At 38.5% G+C, this 26,041-nt stretch overlaps 2 pseudogenes; one reads left to right on the forward strand and one right to left on the reverse strand.

The window, feature by feature from the left end:
• Positions 1-224: 224 nt before the first annotated feature.
• Positions 225-2,799, forward strand: LOC143609402 (protein FAR1-RELATED SEQUENCE 5-like; annotated as a pseudogene).
• Positions 2,800-19,476: 16,677 nt separating this feature from the next.
• On the reverse strand, positions 19,477-25,324 carry LOC143609403 (G-type lectin S-receptor-like serine/threonine-protein kinase At2g19130 pseudogene; annotated as a pseudogene).
• Between the last annotated feature and the right edge of the window lie 717 nt (positions 25,325-26,041).

Consider the following 26,041-nt stretch of genomic DNA (forward strand, 5'->3'; position numbering starts at 1 on the left):
TTATAACACTTCAGATTTTATTTTTCTTGTTTTAAATGTGTGTTTTTAAATGTCAATGTCTTCTGTGGGCTCTCTGTGTTGTGGAACTTAATTTTTATTGTTTGTTATATCCGATTATAGATCCACCCGCGTACAAGGAAGTTGGAATTCAGCATGTATCTCCAAATTCTGGTTGGAAGACGTACACTCCACTAGTGTCTGCCTCAATCAAACCAAATGAAGGAATGATCTTTGAAAATCTTCAAGCCGCTGAGTCTTTTTATAGAAGATACGCTTTAGCGGGCGGTTTTCTATCAGGAAAGGAACACAATGGGTGGACAAAAATGTTGTCCGTTTAAAGTATTTTGTTTGCACTAAGGAAGGCTCAAGAACTGTTAAGGAAGTGGACACATTAAGTGAAGAGTTCAAAGGGAAAAAACAACGTAAGAAGCCATCTCAAAGAACAAATTGTGAAGCCCAAATAAGGTTAATTTTAACCAACAATGGCATGTATAGGGTCAAATATTTTGGTGAAGCACACAATCATCCATTTGTTGATGAAGACGATATCCACTTCTTGAAGTCTGCTCGCGAGATTACGTTTACCCACAAAAAGATGTTAGACGATCTTGCTAATATTAACATTGGTCCGGTAAAAGCTTTCAACATTATGAGGACCATGTATGGTGGGTTTGATAAAGTTGGTGCAACCAAGTCTGATTGCAAAAACTACAAAAAAAAGTATCAACTTATTCATTGGAGACTACGATGCTGAGATGGTTGTTCAACGTCTTATGGCGAAGAAAGAATTCTGTCCCAATTTCTCATGTGATTATTCTACTGCAGCAGACGGGGCGTTAAAGGGTTTATTTTGGGCCGACGAGCGAGCCAAGATGAATTTCTACGTCTTTGGTGATGTTGTTTCATTTGATGCAACATATCGGCATAACAAGTAATATCATTGACAACCAAAAATTTTATTTCTTTTTTTTGTGTTTTATTTACTGATTCATTTGTTTTACAGGTATAACTTGGTTTTTGTTCCATTTACTAGAATAGACAACCATAATAGGAATGTTACCCTTGGTGCAGCGTTGCTTGGATCGGAAACCGCAGAATCTTACACTTGGTTGCTGAATTGTTTTAAGAAGGCTTTTGGCTATGCACCAGCAGTTGTTGTAACTGACCAAGATCCCGCCATGAAACGTGCAATTGAAGACGTTTTTCCTAATTCTAGGCATCGGCTCTGCATGAGGCATATTATGGATAAGCTGTCCGGGAAGGTACAATAGAACTCTTTTTTGTTTATGTTGTTTATTGTTACTGTATATAGCTTGTTTGTTTGTGTTATAATATGGCATTATATTATTTCAGGTTGGATCTGGCCTTTACAACACCACAGATTTTAAGACTCGGTTGTGTGATATTGTTTGGACAGACTCAATAACACCTGAATTGTTTGAAACGGAGTGGGATTCAATAATGGATGACTTTCAAATAAACGACCACACTTGGCTAAAAGACATATTCAACATTAGAGAGTCATGGATTCCTGCTTACTATCGTGAAGAAACCATGTCTGGTCTTATGCGTACTTCATCCAGATCAGAGAGCGAGAATCATTTTTTTTGGCCAGTTTTGTAACCCACGTTGCACTTTGGTTGAGTTTCTGGCCCATTTTGAGACTGCATTGGATCATCAGAGACATGAGCATCGTAAGAACGATCATGATTGTAGGTATACAGCAGGCGAGATATAGAGTAACTACACACTTGAGAAACAAGCAGCTGAAATCTATACGAGAACCATTTTTTTTTATGTCCAATTGGAAATACAAGCTGCTCTTCACAATTGCACTTCCAGGTGTTACGTCCCCGTCGATGACTTTCTGAAATTCAATATTCGTGACTTTCTACACTTACCTGCTTCTTTTCACGAGGTATATCGGATTCTCAATATGCTAGGTTTACTGTATTTATATTTTATTTTTACACTTTAAATAACTATACATTGTTCTTCATAGTAGGTTATGATTCGCAACGAAGACATCACTGTTTATTGTAGCTGTAAAAGGTTCGAGCAATTCGGTTTACTGTGTCGTCACATTTTTAAGGTGCTCCACATTTTGGATATCAGGGTATTTCCCAAACAGTACATCAATCGTAGGTGGACAAAAGACGCTGTGTCTAACAACCCTATGCGGTCTATTGGTTTTGGCGAGCCCAACATAGACAAAAGTACTGATGTGTATCGTGTTGTTCGAGACATCAACATTGCGCACGACCATATCATAAACAAGCTAGTTGATGACATGCAAAAGTTACATCATTACCGCGACTACATTAACGCGTACAAAAGTACAGTAGACGAGGTTACTTTCGACGCCCCTAGACCTAGTCGGCGAGACATGTTCGCTGAACTAACCAGTGTGACACAACCAGATCAAATCCATATTCGTGCCCAATTGGTGTTAGGACTAAAGGTTGTGGGCTTCCAAGTCGCTTCAGGTCATTACGCGAGCAAGCTATAAGTCAAAAGCAACTGGACAAGCCCCTAAGGACATGCAGAATATGTCATGAACCTGGTCATGACACCCACAACCATCACTTGTTCAGTATCAACAACAAAACTCCACAGGATCCTTCACAAGACGGAGCAAGCAGTTCACATGAAGAAAATATGGAAGAGTATCCCGATTGCGTCTTTTACAAATACACTTTAATCTTATATCACCTTAGACTTTATTATGGTTTGTTGATGGGTTTTTATTTCACCATAGACTTTAGTATGTTTTGTTTATTGGTTTTTATTTCACCTTAGACATTATTATGGATTGTTGATGGTTTTTTCCATTACACTTTAATCTTATTTAACCTTAGACTTTATTATGGTTTGTTGATGGGTTTTTATTTCACTACAGACCTTTAGTATGTTTTTATTTTGTTGATGGGTTTTTATTTCACTATAGACTTTAGTATGTTTTGTTGATTGGTTTTTATTTCACCTTAGACATTATTATGGATAGTTGATGGTTTTTATTTAAGGTATCATGTTTACTAACTTTTTGTTTAAGCAACTGATGGATGTTTTTTTTAGCAACACCTAATGGATGATCATATGGTTTTGTCCAATATTTTCCAAAGCTGTTCAAATTTAATCTTAATTTAATCTTTGTTCATATGGTGCCTATTCAAACATTTCACATAACACCTGACCATGTTTTTTTGTTAAAGCGTTTTGTTTTGTAAAACATTTTACTTATAATAAATTGATTCATTAGCTAAACTTGAATTACAAAGCACATGTAAAAAAAACTAGGTGTGTTTTAAACAAAACAAATAACCAAACTATTTTTAACCCCGAGTTTAACACCTATATAATCATCACACACGTTTCCATAACATAAACAGTTTAAACATTTTCATATTCCAAAATATGTAAACAATTCAAACGTTTGCCAAATACATAAACAAGACCAACACATAAACAGTCTACCATTCATAAAAACTGTCAAAAACCGTTAACTATTAAAAGAAACAGTCATATCTGTCAACAGTCATTTGAGATTTAACCTGTCCATGATTCTTTTAGGAGCTGTCTTGTCCAGATTTGCTTTCTCGGTCGCAGACAACTGGTGATATTCCAACATATCTTGTAATAACATTTCTCTCATCACGTTTATATCGCTAAGTAGAATCTTAGCCACGTATTTCCTTCTAAGATCTTCAAGCTCTTCCTTTTGTTTCCCTAACATGTAACACCCCGACCAAAGGCGGATTATACATCGGGGCGCCACATATTGCTTCATTACTCGCGACACTATTGGTGTCAATATTTATTAATACACATTTTATCGCGCACGCGCAGCGGGGAAAATAAAGAACATAAATCAAACATAAATCAATATATTATAAATTATAACATTCAAACAACATTAACTTGTCTTGATACATTTTAATTCTAGGTCCAAAAGTGAAAACGTCCTACGTGTCCACAAGCTCCAAAACAGCTACTGCAAACCTGAACATGTGTTAAAATAAAACGTCAAACACTTGCGTGTTGGTGAGAGATCAAGTTTAATACAATACATAGATAACAATAAAATCTTGCGCGCAACATGTGTATGTCTGGTTTTCAACAAGGGTGTAATCTGATCGGGACCAACTCTAAGAGACAAGACTGCCAGTGCTCACAATTGAGCTCACAAACAAGACTAACTGTGCAAGTGTAACAAAAGAGAAAATCATAAACGAATGTTCTCCCGTGTTCATCTAATGGTACCATGAAAACTGCGGAATAGACCGACAAGACGGTTAATGATCCACACATACAAATAAACAGCCAAGTCTACGTCCTCAACACATGGGATACTGCGCGACTAAAGTTCATAAACAGTTTAAGACTCAAGTTTTGTATGAACACATGAACATCCCAAAGCATTTAAAATAAAAAGGGATTAGATACGAGATAACTCACTTGATAAACGATGCGGTGAAAGATATGCAAGAATCAACTCTTAAACAAGCAAAGTTAACCTATAATTAAGATTATTGTTTTAACGATCTGTTTTAAGTCTTGATAATAAGTTAGCATAATTAATAAGTAAATTATTATATAATATATATATATTACCGGAAAAGCAGGGCAGAACAGGGAGGAAGACGGAGGCAGAGAGGAAGACGGCAGAGAGAGCAAGGAGCAAGAGAACAGGAGAGATTAAGTGTTTGTGTGTGATGTGTTATGAAAATATTATTATTATTTATAGGAAAACCCTAGGAGACACAAACCCTAGAAAAAGGGGGAAAAGATCTCAAAAAGTAAAAGAAAAGATATCAACGGTAAAAAGTTCTGAAAAGTAAAGATATCAAAAGATATGGCAGCTGCAGGGGGCAAGATAAAGCTGACAGGGAACAGTAAAAAGCATGGGCGGATCAGATAAAGGTACTGGATAAAGCATGGCAAAAGCAGATCTCAAAAGATTATGTCAGTCACTTTATCTGTCAACCAATGGGGTTGGTGCGCATGCTGCGTCGAAAGTAACTATTCAGACATTAGATGGGTTAGGTCAACGGCTCAAAAGATAAGACAACACAAAAGCAAACGGCTAGATTTAAACAGAAGATACAAGGGTTAAGCGCGGGAAGGCTGAGTGCGCGAGCGCGAAGGCTGGCACAACAATCCTTAGCGCACTGCGGGAAGAATCACATCCTTAGCGTGCTGCGTGAACTAGAATTCTAAGCGCATCGCGGGAAGAACATACATTCTTAGCGCATTGCGGGAAGAACATGCATTCTTAGCGCGCTGCGAGAAGAGTTCTCTTCACGCATCGCAGGAACAAGATGTCTTCACGCAGGCTTCCATGTAAGGAGTCTGGCGCGTGGAGCTGCAGACATCCTTAGGCGGGAAGAACCAAAGGACAAGCATAGAGTTGAGGGAAACAAGGCTTAAGGGCGGGACGGCGACAAGAGGGAAAAGAAGGCGGAATGAGAGAAGGAAGAGGGAGGGGACGGCGGAAAGAAAGAGAGAGAAAGAGGCGGGAAGGAAAAGTATATTATTATTATTAAAAGTAAAATATAAGTATAAATAAATATTAAATCATAAAAGAAAGAGATCGGATAAGGGAAACGGGTACCTGGGTCGGGTCGGATCAGGGCAGATGTCACAGTCTCCCCTACTTTAAGAAATTTCGTCCCGAAATTTATCTCGAAGTAGGTTGCGCAGAGAACAGGTGCGGGTACTTGATCTTCATTTGATCTTCCCTTTCCCATGTAAACTCGGCTCCGCGCTTGGACTCCCAGCGAACTTTCACGATAGGGATACGACTGCGCTTGGTTTGCTTTACCTCGCGATCCATAATCTCAACAGGCTTCTCAACGAAATGCATAGATTCATCAACTTGGACTTCATCAAGTGGAATGTGAAGGTTCTCGTCAGCTAAACACTTCTTGAGATTGGATACATGGAACGTTGGATGCACATTACTGAGCGCGGGCGGCAGGTCAAGTCTATAGGCAACTTTTCCCACACGCGCGAGAATCTTGAATGGACCAACATAACGAGGAGCAAGCTTACCCTTCTTCCCAAAGCGGACAACACCTTTCCAAGGCGACACTTTGAGGAGAACAAGATCACCAACTTGAAATTCGAGAGGCTTTCGCCTACGATCTGCGTAACTCTTCTGTCGGCTTCTGGCAGTCAGCAGATGATCACGGATCTTGGCGATTTTATCGGTTGTCTCTTGAACAAGTTCGGGTCCTGTGATTTGAGCTTCACCCACTTCGCTCCAACAAATCGGGGAGCGGCACTTACGACCGTAAAGTGCTTCAAATGGGGCCATACCGATACTGGAATGATAGCTGTTATTATAAGAGAACTCGATCAAAGGCAGGTGTGAATCCCAATTACCTCCAAAATCAAGAACACAAGATCGGAGCATATCCTCAAGAGTTTGAATAGTTCGCTCAGACTGTCCGTCAGTCTGAGGATGATATGCAGTACTCATGTCCAAGCGAGTTCCTAGCGCAGATTGGAGAGATTTCCAAAAGCGAGATATAAAACGGCCATCGCGATCGGATATGATGCTCAAAGGAGTACCATGACGGCAGACAATTTCTTTGACATAAAGCTGCGCGAGTTGCTCAACACGGTAGTTTTCACGAATGGGCAGGAAGTGAGCAGACTTAGTCAATCGATCCACTATTACCCAAATGCTATCATGTTTGCTTGCTGTCAAAGGTAACTTGGTAATAAAGTCCATTGCTACACATTCCCATTTCCACGTAGGAATTTCTGGTTGTTCGAGCAAACCAGATGGGCGTTGGTGTTCAGCTTTCACTTTAGAACAAGTCAGGCATTTAGCTACGAACACAGCAATATCCTTTTTCATACCGGGCCACCAATAAGTTATGCGCAAATCCTTGTACATCTTATCAGCGCCAGGATGAATAGAATACCGAGATTTGTGTGCTTCACTCAGGATATCAGCGCGAAGATTCTCATCAAAGGGGATCCAGATGCGATTAAGATAGCAGAGAATTCCACTCAGATTAGGGACAAAGTGTGCTTCCGCGCCACACGCTAACTCGGCGCGAAGGTTACCGTTACTGATGGATGCGCGCTGCGCGTCACGAATACGCGATTCAAAGTTGCTTTGAATCGGCGCGAAGTGAAGCTGGGTGCGCGGCAAGATACAGTTAAGTTGGCAGGGTTTTCGGCTGAGCGCATCGGCTACCACATTAGCCTTACCAGGATGATACCGGATCTCACAATCGTAATCGCTGATGAGTTCGTTCCATCGGCGTTGCCTCATGTTAAGTTCCTTCTGATCAAAGATGTGCTGAAGGCTTTTATGGTCAGTGTAGAGGATACACTTAGTACCATAAAGGTAGTGTCTCCAGATCTTCAAGGCAAAAACAACTGCACCAAGTTCGAGGTCGTGAGTTGTATAATTCTTTTCATGAATTTTGAGTTGCCTTGATGCGTAAGCGATAACCTTGCCTCGTTGCATAAGAACACAACCGAGACCTTGGTTGGAGGCATCGCAATACACGACAAAATCATCATTACCCTCAGGTAGCGCAAGAACAGGAGCTTTACACAACAAACGCTTGAGCGTCAGAAAGGCTTCTTCTTGCTTCGAGCCCCAAATATACGGTTTACCTTTGTGCGTCAGAGCTGTTAAAGGCAAAGCGATCTTCGAGAAGTTCGAAATAAAGCGCCGGTAATAACCAGCTAAGCCTAGAAAGGAACGGATCTCAGAAGGAGAGGATGGCGTAATCCAGTTCTTGATTGCTTCAATCTTGGATGGGTCGACATGAATACCCATCTTGTTTACAACATGACCAAGAAACTGTACTTCATCAGACCAGAATTCACACTTGGAAAGCTTAGCATAGAGCTGCTCGGTTCGAAGCTTCTGCAACACCAACCGAAGATGTTGCTCATGCTCGGCCTTGGTCTTAGAATACACCAGAACATCATCGATAAACACGATCACGAATTTATCCAAGAAAGGCCTACACACCCGATTCATAAGATCCATGAAAACGGCGGGTGCGTTGGTTAGACCGAAGGACATGACCAAGAATTCAAAATGGCCATAACGAGTTCGAAAAGCAGTCTTCGGAACATCTTCATCGCGGATGCGCAACTGATGATAGCCAGAGCGGAGATCAATCTTCGAGAAACAAGAGGCACCTTGGAGTTGATCAAAGAGGTCGTCAATACGCGGTAAGGGATACCGGTTTTTAATGGTGAGTTTGTTTAACTCGCGGTAATCAATACACATGCGAAACGATCCATCTTTCTTTTTAACGAACAACACCGGAGCACCCCAGGGCGAAGAGCTAGGGCGGATGAATCCTTTAGCAGTCAACTCTTGAAGTTGGCTTGCCAATTCTTGCATCTCAGCGGGTGCAAGACGATAAGGAGATTTAGCCACGGGGGAAGCACCAGGGACAAGATCAATACGGAACTCGACTTCACGAGCGGGAGGGATACCAGGAAGATCATCAGGAAAAACTTCAGGAAAATCACGCACAACAGGGATATCGCGAAGCTTCTCCTCTTCAGCAGGTTTAACCACATGGGCTAGAAATGCAATACACTTCTTCCGCATGAGTCTTTGGGCTTCGGCGCAAGACATAAGTTTAAGACCACTGGAGGGTTTTTCGCCGTAAATGTAAAGATCACCATTTTCTCGAGGTATGCGAATCAATTTCTTGGCGCAAATAACTTCGGCGCGATTATGCGAGAGCCAGTCCATACCAATAATAACATCAAAGCTTCCAAGAGGCATGGGGATGAGGTCGATTAGAAAATCGTTTTCGTTAAGGTTAAGCGTACAATCTTTAATCACTGAGTTAATTAAAATAATTTCACCATTAGCCAATTCAACTGAAAAATCTTCTTTTAAATCGTTGCGCGGTCGCGCAAGCTTCTGCTCGAAGGCGCGAGAGATAAAACTTCGATCGGCGCCAGTATCAAAAAGTACAGAAGCATAAAATCCGTTAAGTAAAAATGTACCATTAACTACGTCATTATTCGCTTGCGCTTGGTGCGCGGTTATGTTAAAAGCTCGTCCACGCGTCACTTGGTTCGAAATCTGGTTCACCGGATTCGCTTGTGTGATTTGCACTTGTAGTCTCGGGCACGCGTTCCGGAAATGACTGGGATCACCGCAGTTAAAGCACGATCTGGGTCGTGGGTTTTGGTAGATTGATTGTGGGTTCTGCGGGTAGACTGGTGGTGTTGGCGCAATTGGATTGGCGGGAAGGACTCTACAGTTCTCAGCAGTGTGACCAGTACGGCCACATCGGGTACAAAGTCGACACGGGGTTTGGGTTGGGTGGTGAAATCTACAGGTTGGGCAAAAGGGATGGTTTCCTGTGTAAGGTTTCTTAGGAGGCGGGGCAGGGAGTGCTGGATTGGTTAAGGCATAGTTATGGACTGCAGGAGGTGCTGGGTAGGTTGACAGTGGGTTAGGCGCGTAAACTGGGGGTTGGTAAACGGGTTGCTGGACAATGGGCGGGTTGGTAAGCGCATAGGCCTTGCGCCTGCGCTTGAGGTTACGGTTTGAGGGTTCTGGTTTGGTTTCTGCGGGTTCAGGGACAGTTTTGGTGGTTTTGGTCTTCTCAGTTCCCCGCAGGAACAGGGTTCCTGCTCTGACATGGTTGTCGCTAAGCACAGCGGCCAACTCGATGGCGTCAGAGAGGGTAACTGGGTTTCTGGCCCATACAGAATCTTGAATTTCCATGGGGAGACCCCCAAGGAATTTCTCGATTGCTCGGCGTGAAGGGGTAACAAGGTGAGGGACCAGTAAGCTTAGCTCGTGGAAGCGCGTCGCGTACTCGCGCGCTTCACCGCTGTACTGCTTCAAGTTCCAAAATTCTTCCTCCAGGCGCTTAACTTCGTTGGGAGGGCAGAATTCTCGCGTAAGAATTTCCTTGAATTCCTCCCATGTCATGCTAGAAGCAGCCTCTGCGCCACGCGCATGGGCTACTCCATTCCACCATGTAAGCGCTCTGGATTCCAGGACACTGGAAGCATATAGGGTTCGTCTGTCTGAGGGGCATTGGGTGTGAAGGAAAGTGTTTTCAATCTTCTCAAGCCATTGGAGCATCACGGTGGCTCCTTCAAGACCTGTGAACTTCGGAGGGTTACCCGCATTAAAGGACTTAATGTTATAACTCGAGGTGTTGGTATTGTTTTGGCTCAAAGCTTGGGCTATTGCGGCGGCCATTTCCTGGGAACGTTGCTGTCTACGCATGCGCGAGGCTTCTCTTCTCTGAAATCGGCGAGATAGCGGAGGCATTCTATAAAAGTTTTAATTTTAGTTAATATCTTGGTTTTATCGCAAAGTATAACTTTATAAAGCTTGGTTTCGCAGAGTTAGATACTATCAAAAGTTAAAGTAAAATAAATGACTTTAAATGCAGACTTAATAAGGGTAACAAATTCGAATCAAGAACCGACAATTCACGTATCACCGTGACCTTCCGAGTTCTCAATTTAAAATAGCTAGTAAACGAGTATTGGAGATTGACGATTCATGTATCACCATGACTTTCCAATCTTCAATATAAAATATACAAGAAAATGAGTATTGGAGGTTGACAATTCATGTATCACCATGACTTTTCAAGTCTCCAACCTCAGAACATAATCGTAAATGGAAATTGAAAATCAACTATTCATGTATCACCATGACTTTTCGGATCTTCAAATCCCAACAAACGAATATGTAAGTAAAATCAATAAAAATCGAAATTCAACAAAAATCGAAATATCGCGAAATAGAACATAAAATCATATACTGCGCAAGTGCGAGCATATTCATAAATAACGAGTAATTAACAATAAGCGCGCAAACATGAGATTTCTCTCATGCGCGAGAAGGGACTCTTAGGTATTCTAGGCCGTTACGTCTAACCACCTATCCTAAAGTCAACGAGCTCTGATACCAATTTGTAACACCCCGACCAAAGGCGGATTATACATCGGGGCGCCACATATTGCTTCATTACTCGCGACACTATTGGTGTCAATATTTATTAATACACATTTTATCGCGCACGCGCAGCGGGGAAAATAAAGAACATAAATCAAACATAAATCAATATATTATAAATTATAACATTCAAACAACATTAACTTGTCTTGATACATTTTAATTCTAGGTCCAAAAGTGAAAACGTCCTACGTGTCCACAAGCTCCAAAACAGCTACTGCAAACCTGAACATGTGTTAAAATAAAACGTCAAACACTTGCGTGTTGGTGAGAGATCAAGTTTAATACAATACATAGATAACAATAAAATCTGCGCGCAACATGTGTATGTCTGGTTTTCAACAAGGGTGTAATCTGATCGGGACCAACTCTAAGAGACAAGACTGCCAGTGCTCACAATTGAGCTCACAAACAAGACTAACTGTGCAAGTGTAACAAAAGAGAAAATCATAAACGAATGTTCTCCCGTGTTCATCTAATGGTACCATGAAAACTGCGGAATAGACCGACAAGACGGTTAATGATCCACACATACAAATAAACAGCCAAGTCTACGTCCTCAACACATGGGATACTGCGCGACTAAAGTTCATAAACAGTTTAAGACTCAAGTTTTGTATGAACACATGAACATCCCAAAGCATTTAAAATAAAAAGGGATTAGATACGAGATAACTCACTTGATAAACGATGCGGTGAAAGATATGCAAGAATCAACTCTTAAACAAGCAAAGTTAACCTATAATTAAGATTATTGTTTTAACGATCTGTTTTAAGTCTTGATAATAAGTTAGCATAATTAATAAGTAAATTATTATATAATATATATATATTACCGGAAAAGCAGGGCAGAACAGGGAGGAAGACGGAGGCAGAGAGGAAGACGGCAGAGAGAGCAAGGAGCAAGAGAACAGGAGAGATTAAGTGTTTGTGTGTGATGTGTTATGAAAATATTATTATTATTTATAGGAAAACCCTAGGAGACACAAACCCTAGAAAAAGGGGGAAAAGATCTCAAAAAGTAAAAGAAAAGATATCAACGGTAAAAAGTTCTGAAAAGTAAAGATATCAAAAGATATGGCAGCTGCAGGGGGCAAGATAAAGCTGACAGGGAACAGTAAAAAGCATGGGCGGATCAGATAAAGGTACTGGATAAAGCATGGCAAAAGCAGATCTCAAAAGATTATGTCAGTCACTTTATCTGTCAACCAATGGGGTTGGTGCGCATGCTGCGTCGAAAGTAACTATTCAGACATTAGATGGGTTAGGTCAACGGCTCAAAAGATAAGACAACACAAAAGCAAACGGCTAGATTTAAACAGAAGATACAAGGGTTAAGCGCGGGAAGGCTGAGTGCGCGAGCGCGAAGGCTGGCACAACAATCCTTAGCGCACTGCGGGAAGAATCACATCCTTAGCGTGCTGCGTGAACTAGAATTCTAAGCGCATCGCGGGAAGAACATATATTCTTAGCGCATTGCGGGAAGAACATGCATTCTTAGCGCGCTGCGAGAAGAGTTCTCTTCACGCATCGCAGGAACAAGATGTCTTCACGCAGGCTTCCATGTAAGGAGTCTGGCGCGTGGAGCTGCAGACATCCTTAGGCGGGAAGAACCAAAGGACAAGCATAGAGTTGAGGGAAACAAGGCTTAAGGGCGGGACGGCGACAAGAGGGAAAAGAAGGCGGAATGAGAGAAGGAAGAGGGAGGGGACGGCGGAAAGAAAGAGAGAGAAAGAGGCGGGAAGGAAAAGTATATTATTATTATTAAAAGTAAAATATAAGTATAAATAAATATTAAATCATAAAAGAAAGAGATCGGATAAGGGAAACGGGTACCTGGGTCGGGTCGGATCAGGGCAGATGTCACATAACACCTGTCCATGTTTGTCAAGTTCTTCAGCAAGACCACAATCAACAACCCATTCTTTAGTATTCCCACCTTTAAACGTCTCCATGTGTCTCATAACAAACACCCCGCAATCCACATAGTTGTATGTCGTCCTCCACGGTACATCGACCCGCGTTATCTTGGCTGTTTTAAATTTCGACCCCCCTGGTGGTCTACTAAAGTCAAATACCCAGCCATTGTCTCTCACTGAAAATCAATTATTCCAACATAAATTTATGTCTACAAATAATATTACTCGATACGAACATAAGAATAACATACCATTTTTTCGGGCAACCCTCTGTATCTGCTTTTGAAAGACTCCCTTGTCCCCATGTTATCAATAATATGAATCTGGCACGTCTTCAAGTTGAAAGTCATCAGATAAAAGTGTTTACCGCTTATTATCGGTATTAACACCAACTCTACCCCTTGAATGCTTTTCAGCTTTTGAGCTTGAAGCATTTTATCCATCGCCTCAGCAAAATTTTTGATTCTCGTGGACACGTCTTTCTCGTAATGATCCGGTAGCTGTTCATATACGTTTATTATATACTACAACAAATTATAATTATATTACATGAAGTGTCACATACCAACATTACTGCTGAACAATATAGCCTATGCACCGAGTTGTGTTTCACTCTTATCGATTCCTCATAATTCAGCACGCTTGCCCATGCAGACATCACTGATATATGCACCCACACGTCTGGGCGCAAAGTCTCTAGAAAAACACGCCTGACGCAAACACCTTCATCTGTGCTAAATACAACATCCCTATTTACACAACAAAACGAATAACAAAATTCATCACCAACACTATAATTTTATAACATACAACCATATAATAATTTACAGCAGTTAACACTTACCTTTGATCCCCGTACGCGGCAAAAATATAATCTGCCATGCTAATTTCCTCCTTAGATATTGCAGCTCCCAAACTCACCAAACGTTTAGCAAAAGGCGAGCAAAACGCTTCTGATAGGAACCTATGTCGTCGGGGCCTTTGATCGATACTTGCTGTGTCATTACTTTGAAATACTACTTCCTTTCCCTTACTTACAGTTCTTGGTGTTTCGTCAAACGTTTTCCGATTTGCCGACTGCACGTTCACTTCCGGTAAATTAAAAACCACCTTCAGGTTTTTTGGTGTTGTCACAACTTGAGTAGATTCAGGCTTTCGAATGTTCGATTTCACTTCGTGGTATGTTTCAACGTTAGACAAACCTTCATTCTTATTCACATCCTCTTCCTTCTTGATGGTGTATTTACCCAGAATCGACTTCCACTGTTCCTCAAGCTCTTTTATCAACAAGCTACCTGAACACAAGTCGTGTGCTTCTTCAAACTCACGGCATATATCTCCATACACGTTATCAAAATGTTGCATCAAGTCACTTATCCTTTCGGCCCGGTCCTATTATTTTAAGACAATCAACAAAGCGAAAACAAACAATTAGTCGACATCACATACATCTAACTGACCTAAAATACAAAGCCCGCAACCAGTACGTACCTCCTCCTCGGTTTGTGTCGGGATGTACAACGGATCTTTAAAATTTGCAACAGGCTCTTCAATTTCTAAAGACCCCACGACACCATCCACATATGCCACGTCATCATCCTTTTCCTGTTCAAGCTCACACTCTTTCATTTTCACGCCCTATTTTTTTTCCTTGATCACCATTTTCTTTAGCTCCTTTTTCATAAACTTTTTCGCCACATTACCACCAACATCCTCCACCTTCTGTCTCTTTCCACTGTTTTCAAGTTTTCCTAACGAGGCGCGATCATCCACTCGTTTGCTTTCCAATATATCTTGTAGTTTAAAAAGGTCATCGTCTGTAAAGATGTTCACTGGCAACAAAATTTTTCCCTTCTCCACCACATTTCCAAAGTGTTCATTTGCGTAAGCAAGCTGTGTTACAACAGTTACATTACTAAAATTAACTAATGAAAACTAATTTCAATATAAAAGACATAACGTACCACAAGCACTGTCATTGATCCGTTGTACTCCTTGTTTTCCTTCCATTTTTTACGGGTTCTTCTCAATGACGTCACCACGTACTCACACCAATTCATCTCCCTAACTGCGTTAATATCTTTAATTGATGGTATAAATCGTTGGTTCACCGTGCTATTACCAGTAATATCTCCCATATATGTCCCAAACACAATGAGAAAGTTCATTTTGAAATGCCATCCACTATCAATCTGGTTTTTGGCATGCTCCATAAACTTTAGCGGGCACACCTTTGCTTTTGGGTCAGAGAACTGATTCCTCCACCTATTTACAACCTCATCTTCTAACCTTGGCTTATTTGTTTCTACTATCTCGACCTTTCCCCTAGGTATTCCTAACAAACGTTCCACCAGTTGCGGAATTATCTTAACTTATTTATCCCCCAAATTTAGCACACTACTGTCGGGGTTGTAGTTATTAACTAAACAGTAACCCAACCCCGTTGGTATGTTTGCTACATTGATATCTAGGATGCTACCAAAACCCATTTGCATTACCTTTTTCCTTTGTTCATTTGACAACTTGTTAATGTATTCATGGAACAAACTTGCCCTAACCCTTGGCCTCATCTTTTCCCCATTATACTTGTGAAACACACTACTTCTGTCCACCTTTCCTTTACTTCTTTGAAACAATTTAACAGGTGGATTTGCGTCATCCGAATCACTTCTTGAACCTGCTTATTTTATATTAGAAACACACTCGATCAGCATTGCATTTCTAACATCGTAATACAATTAACTACACAACAACACTTACTTTTATAAAAAGGAACGTTCACAGGTACGTGCGGTTTTGAACCAACTTCTTTATCTAAAACAACAAATCAACACAATCAATAAACATAAATCATGTTAACTTCAAAAAGTGTTACCTTTTATTTTGTTACCTTTGTTACCTTATTTATTTGTCCCAAAGATTTTCTTACCTTTGTTACCTTCTTTATTAGTCCCCAAAATTCCCGCACTTGTGTTTTTTTCTAATCTCGGGCTTCTCCGAACTGATAGTATAATCACAAACACATCAGTCTTTTATTAACCCAAAAAATCATTCATATCCGAACTTCACTAAACTGTTCATTAACAACTAACTACCAAACAGAGCACTCACACACACATATCATATCTAATAAACATAGCATTAACCATAATAAACTAAACAGAACAGTAAAACATCACATTAAATATGAATCAGAACAGCTTCATATCTTCACTCCATCCCATATAACAATCAAAACAAGTATCAAACTACAAAAAAACGCTTTCGGAATTTATGAGACTAAACAATAGCTTTGACAACAAACTTAACGTCTTATTAACTATAACACAACTTAATCACCCAACATAATAAACATTCATCATCTTTCTTTACATTCTATACCCATAATAACACACCGAATAACAAAAAACACACCTGCTGATTAAGTGTGTGACACACACTACAACAAAAATCGTAAACACACTAACCAACAGAACAGAGTAATCAAAATCATAATAGAGTACCCAACACACACCAATAGAACAGAGTAATCAAAATCTATACATTCTCGTCGTTCCTCTTTACATTCTCGACCCATATAACAGAGTAATCACACAGCAATCCAACTCGCCAAAAACTAAACACAACTCAAAATCATAACAGGGTACCCAACACACACCAATACAACTACAGACAACACATCGAAACACACATCAAATGTTAAAACCTAGCTTCTCAGACCTTCAATTAAAAGAGTCAAACCCTAGCAATTGGGGATAATCTACCGACGAAAAACACATTGAATAATCGCAACTACAGACGCACCTTGAAGATTATTAAAACCACCGGCGACCTTCATTGGTGATTTGAGATCCATATTCGTCGACTGAGATGGAAAATCAAGAAACAATTGACTATGTGATTCCCGTCAGAATATAATTCAACTTTTAGAAGATTTTAAAGAGAGAACAACTATAATCAAATCATAGGCATAAAAGTAGGAGTTTCTAAACAAAATTACTTGCCGGTTTGCATGTCCAGCCATTTTAAAAAGACTATAATACCCCTGACACACTTAAATTATCAACTAATAAAAAAACACACCGAGGAAATAACACACCTCCACTTCCAACCACTAGATTACTCCATCCGACGCACCAGATCCCTTCCTACACTTCTTAGACACATCTCACTTCTTATTATAACTCCACCCTATATATATATATATATACACGATATAATACAATAATCGTTTATCGTACATTACGTACGCGACACTTCTAACCGTTGATTTTCTTGGGACGGACAGCTACACTAATCTGTCCGTCCCTCTCCCTCAGTCCGTCACCACCACCCCTCACCGAAATCAGCACACCTCATTCACCTCCGCTCATCGGCGCCATCAACACTCTTCGTCACCAACATTGTCGTCGACAAAGAACTCATTGGAAAAATGCAAATCACAGGTTTGTTTAGTTGAATTGAAATTGAAATTGAAGCCAATTGATCGGTTAATCTTTGAAATCGATTCAATTAATCTTCCATTTGAAGCTTCAATCGATCAATCTTGAGTTCTGGATGATAGGTTTTTGACATTGAACGTTTAAGATTTGAAACGTATTAGCAGAATGTATTAGCAGAACGTATTAGCATAATGTATTAGCAGAAAGTATTAGAAGAATGTATTAGCAAAACGCATAGCTATTAGCTGAACGTATTAGCTGAACGTTTAAGTTTTTGCCTGAACTTTTAAAGGTTTTGAACGTTTAAGCTAAACGTATGCCGCATACGTAATGTACGTTAAGCGATTATTGTATGTTGACATTCCCCTATATATATATATATATATATATATATATATATATATATATATATATATGGAGAAAGTGAATACGGTGCTGTTAGACGTCCTAGCTTAAATGTAAAACCCATCAAAACTACTTAGTTTTGATTAAAAATTTCTAAAAATTCATTCAATTAAATTAAATCTACTTGGGCATATGAGATTATGAGTGATGGACATCGTTGAAGCATTGTTATGCCAAATTTGATTCCTGCACTCACATGCAGATCATTATGGCTAAATAAGAAAGAAAAAAAAAGGATTGAAATAAACATTTTGCTGATGAGCTGGTGACCAATTTCTGATATCACGAGGTAAAAAAGGTTAAAGTGGAATTTGAAGCCATTGTAGAAGAATTTCTTTCACTGGAAAAGATCTGCTCTGCGGCGCTGCTTTTGAAGAATCTGTAATATCATAGATACAAAATTTATGGTCTAAAACTTCAATGAATCTAGTTTTAAGTGACCCCTCGTCAAGAATAGTGGATTAAAAAAAAGAAAAAAAGGAAAGAAAAAAAATTTGGTTCATAGGTACGAATGAAAGACGATACACGGGGACATGGGTTTTTTCTTTTTTAAAGTAATTAATGGGTTTTTCGTTTTTAAAGTAACTAATTAGGGATGGACGCCGTCCCAAGCCAGTAGGGTTTTAATCGGGTAATTACCCGTCGGGTTTCGGATTTTTCCATCGGGTTTCCTATCGGGTTTTGACAAAATACCTGTTGGGTATACCCGGCTCTAAACCAGTCGGGTTTCTACCAAGGTTTTGACAAAATATAACTAATCGATTACAAAGATGGTTACCATATATATAAAATATCTCAAATAATTGACATAAACAAGTTTCGACAAATAATATATTTGGAATATAGTATATATATAATATAATAAGTTATATCGGGTACATCGGGTATATAATCCGGTAAATGGGTCTATGTTATCGGGTAATCGGTCGGGTAACCGGGTATATTAGAAATCCCAAACTCGTCCTAAACCCGCGAAAAATTTCAAAACTAGTCCCAAACCTAACGGGTCGGATATTACCCGCCCCATTTATGTCGGGTTTCGGGTTTTTCCATCAGATTCGGGTTTTATTACCATCCCTATAACTAATCTTAAAAATCTTGTATTATTATATGAGATTTTAGTTAAATGATGAATTTTAGGAAACCTTTAATCAAAACTACATAGTTTTGATGGGTTTTACGTGTAAGCTTGGACATTTAACAGCACCTTATTCACTTTCCCCATGTATTAATATATGGCCATGGCCATGGTTAACATTTATATTATAACTGATAAAAATTACTAATATACCTTAGTATATGTTAGCTTGTTAATTGTTGATGGACCATATTACCCTTATTAGCTAATAAAGGGTTTTCGAAAATTAACATCATGACCTAATAAAAGCACATAGACAATTTTTTGACTCCTCTCTAAAAAAAAACCAGGTTCCCCTCAAGAACCCTAACACCATCCTTAACTATACATCCTAAAGGAGAACTTGAACAAGATGATGAATATGTCGACTACATCATACTCTACCGTTGTTACTACTCTCCATGCTGTAACAGGTTCATAAGTTTAATATTTATCATGTTCTCTATTAATTTCAAGAAGAACTAATCAACAATATTCTTTAACACGACGCCAAAACTAATTGTAGATGAGCTGAAGCAACAAGATAACAAGAATTGAAGTACAAAAACACTGCCCTATATTAATAATCTATGTATATTGTATTGTATTTTGAATACCTGCAAAGTAACTAGTGCTTACAATTTGATCAACAACGTACTTTCATGAATTGAAACGGTAATCCCATGACATAAATTACATAACCACCCGTAATTACATAATCAATAATATAGACTTATACTTAATCATTAAGCCTAAGTTATTTTATGATCAAAATCCAATATGACCATCTGGTAAATTCCCCCCGTACTGAATTCCTGATTGAGAATATAGTTTGAAGAGATGAACATCCTCCGTGTCATCGGCAAACAGATTGTGGAATTGGAGGCATGTTCACATCCAAAACCCCTTCAAGAATATGTTCCACCTGACTCATTGAAGGCCTGTTGCCTTCTTCATCTTGTATACACCAATATGCAACTTTTAAAATTTCGGTGACTTGTTCAGCACTAGCTTCCCTGTTCAACCTAGTGTCTAACAAGCTAAGGATATCACCTCCCTCCATCAAAACATTTGCAGCTAAACTAGGGAAGAATATGTAAGTCCAACCTTCAGATTGCTGGGAATTTCTCTTACCATTAACCAACTCAAACAACATCATCCCGTAGCTAAAAAGATCTGCTTTCGCAGTGACGGCCACCCCCGATAACCATTCTAGAGCTAGATACCCTCGTGTCCCTCTCATAGTTGTCAAAACCTTACTAAAGTCACTACCCATGGGCTTTGCCATACCAAAGTCTGCAATTTTTGGACATAAATTAGCATCCAAAAGAATGTTTTCTGGCTTTATGTCACAGTGGATTATACAGTCTCTACACTTCTGGTGAAGATAAACCAACCCTCTAGCAACTCCAAGTGCAACCTGATACCGTATTTCCCAGGTTAGAAGGCTATCTTGTCACACCCCAACTTAAGGCAGAAATGCCGGGGCGTGATCCGATTACTCACAGCTCGAAGAAACTATCATAATTATAAATGACAATATCTAATTAATTATTTTATTCAAATAATACACACAACAATCAAATACAACAAAAACAATTCAAATAAATAAATATAACAAGTTTAAATCCAAGTTTGTCTTCATTATAACCCTAAGGTCTTTCTAAGCGCCCATACTTCAACTTCAAACAACCTGCATATGCGTAGAAAATAGAGTTTTGTCAACAAATATGTTGAGTGAGTCTATAACCAATTTTGACACCAAAAATAATGTTAATATAATAAATAAGCAAAACGTAATAAATGCGGTAATGAAATCAAACCATAAGCAAATAGATTGTCGATTAAACCATTGCCAAGCGAATCGGGCGCCGGTAAATCAACCATGAGCAAATAAATAGAATAAGACTGTTGCCAAGCGAATCGGGTGGTGGACAATAAAATGAGAACCCTCTCCAAGAGGATATGTCAAACGATTGCATACAAAGACAAATAAGCACATAAGTAGATTTGATTAATCACACACAATTACACGTTTGCTATCTTTGATATGTATGTATATATAGATATGTATGTATAGTATGATATACGCATATGTCCCCAAAATGTTTGTGAAAATTGAGTAAAATAGGGGAATGATAAAACTCATCTTAGATGGAAGGCAAGTGATTAATAAATACGATAAACGAGTTAATGAATAAGCGAATAGTCCGCTATGCGTCAAACGAGATTAATGATCAGAACCTTAAACTATGTGATATGAAACTATAAATAAAAACAAACTTAATGCCGCTGGAATCAATCCAAACGGACGAGTAGAACTCTAGTTATGTTGAATTAAACGTTTAAGCGAGCTGGTACTGACCAGAATCCGAACAGCGATTCGGGAGTCGGGTTTTGGTCAGTAGCCTTAAAATCACGTTACAAGAATAAAAGTCTTCTGGACCGAACGTTGAATCATAGCAGAAGTATGAGAAAACGGATAGTCAAACTAGTTAACTATTTTGCCCTTTAACGAGTTTTAAACGATTTGACCAGTCAACACCCTTCAACCACTGAAATTGATTGAAGGTTATTGACTAGGGAATATATATGAATGATTTTACAGTTTACAACTTACCCGAAAAGTGAAAGGATTGATGAGAAACGGAAGTCAAAGGTCCTAAAGCAAGCAAAGTCAACGATCAAGTCTTGTATCTTTAACGAATATGCAAAAACCGAAGGGTTTAGGAATGACCAGAGGTAGGTGACGGCTGGAGGAGGTGTATTAGGGTTGGATTAAAGTTTACAGCAGATATCTAAGTGTTGTTTATATAGAGAAACATAAACCGAATTAATTATGGCCTTTTTGGCCCGTTTAAGCAAATATATATGATTTTAAGGAAAGAACCACCGAAAGATTCATAAAGATCTGATCTTGGACAAGGGAAAATGAATTAGGAGTTGTATTTTAATTATATTATGATTACTTGTTCCTTAATTCACTCAAACATGCATAAAATAATCGATTTTATACCTTAAACGAGCTAGAAAACGAAATAAAGTTAAACGATCTGTGCAGGGTCTCCATAGCGCCGCGCAACGGTGAGGGTGATGCCCACCGCGCAGCGCTCCGACCTTCATAGGGGGGAAATTTTATTTTTTACAAGTTTAGTCCCTATACTTTGTTAAATGAGCATTACTTGAACTAGTTTTGGTATAATTTGATTTTAAACATTGATTGAAGTACAAGGGCCTAAAGTAAACATTAGGAAACTTATTTACCTATAAATATTGGATTTTCAATAATAATAAAGATCTAAAAATGTTTCGTTCGTAAACGATTACGGGTTTAGAAAATCCAAAATGATACATATCTAGTTTTTTACTGAAAAGATGAGAATTTAGAGAACCATTTGCCATGTAATCATATACCAACAATCTGTTTTTACGTTCTGCACAGAACCCAAAAAGGTGTACGATATTAACATGTTGGATGATCCCAATGCTTTTGACTTCACTCCTGAATTCCTTCTCTCTTTGGCTGACACCTTCTAGCTTCTTCACTGCGACAATGCAAGAATCATACAGTACCCCTTTAAAGACAGACCCAAAACTACCACCTCCCAATATATCTGAGAAATTTTTGGTGGCTATTTTTAAATCTCTGCAAGAAAATGCCACCAACGATCCTTCCATTGTCATTTTTCCAACATTTATCCTGTTTTTTAAACGGATTATGAGCAAAATTATACCCATGACGAATACCGCACCTGCAACAGACCCGGCTATAGCACCCATGACCTCCTTATTTGTTTTACGACTATTCTTTGGAATATCTCTGGAAACAACTTTGATGTGGAATTTAGATGCGTCTAGATTTGAAACGCTTGAAACAAACCCAAACGATATGTTATTTAAATATTCACGTTTCCAATGTTTACATACATTAAGGATAAAAGTATAGGCCTCACAAGTGCAGTTATCCAAGCAAGAACGTCTGCATGCTGATTCCTCTAACTGCAGGGCTTCGTTTTCAAGAATTGCAGAAATAAAACTGTTTTTGACATAACTTAAGATGAACACAGGTTTCACTATCATAACACTACAATTCACTTCAGTTTTTCGCACACACCCACCAGAGAAACTGCCAAGATCCCAATCATTTTTTTATCTGGGCTCGAAAGTAATCAAGCAATTACAGGATGAAATCATCTGCTGATTGCATAAACCAAATGCACCACACCCGCCATATATGATATGGGTTGAAATATACATATTATATATAAATGTTTCCTATATTTTTAAATACTTTTGAGCCAAGTTTTTATTAAATATTATTAATATTTGGTTCATATGTGAGTCTAATGGTTTCGAAAGTCAATGAGCTAAAATAGAGCACTTTTACTAAACTTGAGACCGACGAATGAAAGGATGAGCATAATGTATATATTACTAATTTTTATTATTATTATTATTATTATTATTATAGTATGTAAAATGAAAAAAAAAATAAATTACGTAATGAATAAAAAAAATAAATATACTCTTGGAAGTTGCAATTTAAACAAAGGAAAAGAAAATAAAAGAGAAAAAAATGCATGTAATAACAATGATGATGATGATGATGATGATTTTGTTTTGACGGAAGTTTTCCATTTCATAATTGAGTTAGATGGGCCCACTGATCACTAGGCCATTTAGCGAGGGAACGGAAGAAGTCGGTGGAGAAAAAAAAAAAAAAGCCTTGTGTCGACAGCCGTCAAATGGGATTAATATATATATAGAAAATTCTCAAAATAGTCCTTTTTAAACAGAGAGTCTCTATTTTAGCTCTTTTTTCTTCAAGATTTTTTAAATTTCCTACCTTTACCGTCCATATTTTTTATGTTTTTTATGCAATTAATTATAGGAATCTTTTATGCAATTAATTATTAAAATTCAATAGGTTCACCTTCCTTGTGACCGAGAGGTAATAGGGAGTCGGTTTGTCTCGCGTCTTTAATCGGTTAAGTTAGAATTGCGCGAGAGCGAGTTTTGGCTCTGTCTGGTTTAGATTTGCGTGCAAATAAGTGTCCTAGATCAAGCTAGATATTGTTACCCCTTTATCCCTAGAGTTGTTAGTACCAATTTTTAGCGGGTTTTGTATTGTTGAGTCCGAGAGGAGATACGTCATTAGGGTACCTTAGTAATCTTTATCCCGGTAGGTTAATTCAATCTTCTTAGATTCGTGAGGGTTAGTTGGTGAGACCGAGAGATGATCTAGCGAACTTTAGTGAGCCTTAGTTGATTTATTTATTTTTAAGATCCCGGTGTCGTGTGATTAGTTAATTCCGTTAGCCGTTGAACTGTCAATAGGATTCTTGCCTAGGTAGTCGTTTTTCCATATTCGTTAAAAATTCGTTAGTGCCGTTAAGTTTTCCCATTAGTTTCGTTAAGTTAAGTAAGTTAGATAAATTAGTTTACATTAATTAAAATAATAAAAAAAGATAATAAATTAAATATTGTTTTAGGGCAGGACTTAGTTAGGGTTTAGTATTCAAGCCACCTCTAGTGTCCTTGAGTTCGATACCCGGACTTCCTTTCTCTTTACCACACGCGACCGGTACACTTGCCGATTGTGTGAACTAGATTAGGTTGTTTGGTTTTTAAAGCTTAGTTGCGAATCGTGTTTATTATTTATAGATATATTTTCACACATCAATAAACTTCACAAAATTCTTGTGGTTTGAGACAATTGCGTATCATAACTCTTTGTTGTCCGCAACTTAACCTGCCCTGAGATGTCTAAAAATATAAATGAAAATTGTGTATATGAAGGACCGTGTACAGAATATGTAAAATAACTATCGTTTTCATTATTAACATAGTTGAATTTATAGGTAAAGTTATCCACATAACTATAGGTACAATTCCAACCGCCACTAGTCCAATACTCCACAGATCTATTCCACTTGATCAGATACTGCTTGTTAATTTGATCAATCTCTAGAGAAAAGAGTCCCACAGCAGGATCTGCCCAATTTCTCCATGAAGTAATAATCTGCTTTGTGTTTGCACGCTTGTTGTATAGTAACTTCATACCAGTATGAGTTGGATGATCAAAACTTTGCCAAATTGGTGCACTTTCCTTTGATCCATATCTTAAAACTAAATTACCGTTATTAAGAAGAACTGCTGATACAGATGTAGCAGTAGAAATCATGTTTGTCGACCAAATTTGGTATTTTGACTCATTTAACAGCACCAAATTACCATCTATTATTTTCAGTTTAGAAAGGAATCTATCAGAGACGGGTGTTTCTCTATTTGCTACCCAGACTACTTCAGGTGTCGAATATCCGTGCCAAATTCCGAGGTAATAGTTTAGAGACTCACCCGGTCTGAAGAAACCCATTTTAAATCTACCATCAGGAGACCATAGTTCCTGATCTCCGGACAGTGATTGATTTACAGCTAAACTATCTAGCGGGAAAGAAAATTAAAAATAAAAACAACTGAGAAGCTATTAAAATCATGCTTTATTGGTTTATTCTGCTAAACTTTGGTGATATTCACAAATATATGAGGATAAGCAAAGAGTTATAAAATTCAACAGGAAAGACTCTGGTCTACCCTCCACAGACAACTTGCAAAATTTTCCCCACTCAAATCTTTTCGTTTTCAACATCTTTATTATTTTTCCTTAAATCATAACACATAAACTTAAAAGATAAAATATATCATATAAACATAAACTCAATCAATCAATCAATCATACCCTGTATTTTTCACAAATATCCTAAGCCATCATAAGTAGGGTATGGAAAGAGTGGGATGTAGGCAAACCTTACCTCTATCCCTAAAGCTAAAGACAGAGATAAATTAAAAGGAAGAGTATATACCAAATCTCAGGCCGGCACAAAGAGAGGGCGACCAACTCCTGCCAAGTCTCTCAAGAGGCTAAGGGCTGTTTGACTCATTCTGATCTGAATGAGTCAGATTTGAATAAGCCTTGTCTCATTCAACAACAACATGAGTCTGATCTAATTTTAAATATTCGATCACTAAAATTGTAATTTCGCATTACTTTCTTTCACTTTCCGTCACTAAAGTTGTAATTTCGCAATTAACTTGTTCCACAAATTTAAAAATTAAGACAGATAGTTAAAATTTACTTAAAATCTTTTTTTTCGAACGGCTTCAAATTAAA

This window comes from Bidens hawaiensis, unplaced genomic scaffold (genome assembly GCF_021521415.1).
Source record: "Bidens hawaiensis isolate Kalapana, Puna unplaced genomic scaffold, B.hawaiensis_p1.1 tig00419617_1, whole genome shotgun sequence".
In the NCBI taxonomy this organism is placed as follows: Eukaryota; Viridiplantae; Streptophyta; class Magnoliopsida; order Asterales; family Asteraceae; genus Bidens; species Bidens hawaiensis.